Genomic DNA, 1,889 nt, shown 5'->3' on the forward strand with positions numbered 1-1,889 from the left:
CTTGATTTTATTAAAATAAAATTATGATTTTAATTAAAAATTGAAAAAGAAAAACGCGATTACTCGACTTTAATAATAAAAATGTATAAAACATCGTAAAAATTCTATTCGCGTACGCGTGGCAAAGTAGAATAGAGGACGGAATGTTACGTCGTTTCTCAAATCTACATTACTACTATATAAGAGCATTTTGAGTGACAACATGGTAAAATTAAAATATGACTAAGAGCCATTTTCGAAGAGTTCTGTGGAATCTTCGAATATAACTCAATAGTGTTATAGTTGCCCTCTTGAGCCACATTTTGTGGGGGCCTCTTCGACATATAGCCTCTTCTTTGCTTCGTGCCCTAACCACAACTACAGAATAAATTTGATAACTATCGTCAATACCAAAGAACTAAAACCGACCCTTATTCTAAGACGTGCAAGAAAACTAATAAATCTAACGTAACTCCAAATCAAACCTGAAACGAAAAATCGAGCAAGCATCGGAAGAGAAACGAGAATTAATATATTAATTGCTGAAAATCCTAAGCTAAAAATTGATTATCTTATTCTATGTTCTACGCGTTGTGATTCTAGAAGTCTCTTTATCTTTTATCAATGACTCTACTCTACTTTATTCTTTCAAAAGCAATGACTCTATTGAGACTTTTCTTTTATTAATAAAATTGATTAATCTTTATCTAACAATGTAATGAAAAATCATTGGACGCTCCTTCTTACAAGCAATTATTCTAATTAATAGAAAATATATTATATAATTTCGCTTGTAATCCAGAGACTGTCCACCGCGAATGTCTTCTTGCTTATTCATTATTAAAATTCGCGAATATCGAAATCCTTTACTATTTTCACGAAAGATTATTTAAAAATGCATATAAATATTCAAAACTTCAAATAATTATAATTAACGCGTTTAAACAAGAAGACCCTATCCTGATCTAATAAATAAATCAAAAAATAACGAACCATTCACGAATAAATCTCCGAAGAAATTTATTCGTGGTCACTCAATGCTCTTCTACTAATTAATTACAACCAATCACCCGTGCCGATTCGGACCTTTCGTCCTCGACATGATTGAGTGATCGGAGGGATTTAAAAATTAACTTACTACTTAAGAAGTTCTGCGATGGCTCCAAAACACTGGACCGCGATTTAGGTCGAAATTGAGGGTGGATGAATTGTAGTTGGTTGAAAATGAGGTAGGTTGACACCGAAGTTGGTCGAGATCCTCTTCAATGATGCACTGACTTTAATTCGCGGTAGTTGTTTATTAACGAACGGACACTGAATTTATTTCGCGAAACTCTACTATCTTTTATAAGTACAGTCTGTGCGACTGTTAAAAATATAAAATACTTTACGAACAAACACTGACTCTAAAGACTGCATTGCACGCAGTCTATGCAAAAACACTTATGGTTTAAATCGCGAACCGCGAACGAACAAACACTGCTTCTACTTCGCGAAATATTTTTATTTTAGCGATACAAATCCTCGATTACTTCATTGTTACGCGATTGCAATGAAGTTCTGAAACAAGTATACAAACGAAATGATAAGTATCACTGTTATAATGAAGAACTGTATAAATCATTAAAGAAATATGTGATAGAGAAATATACTTACTTTAAGTCTTCGTTAATACTTGCTCGAGTGGCATCCGCGAAAATTTCTAAGTCCACTCGTGGAGATAGATCTTCAAAGTCCTCCGGGAGTGTAAAAATTTCTAAGTCCATTCGGGAGATAGATTTTCAAAGTCCTCCGGGAGTGTAAAAATTTCTAAGTCCACTCGGGAGATAGATCTTCAAAGTCCTCCGAGAGCGCACAAATTTCTAAGTCCACTCGAGAGATAGATTTTCAAAGTTCTCCGGAAGTGCAAA

This window comes from Vespula pensylvanica, chromosome 20 (genome assembly GCF_014466175.1).
Source record: "Vespula pensylvanica isolate Volc-1 chromosome 20, ASM1446617v1, whole genome shotgun sequence".
Taxonomy (NCBI): domain Eukaryota; kingdom Metazoa; phylum Arthropoda; class Insecta; order Hymenoptera; family Vespidae; genus Vespula; species Vespula pensylvanica.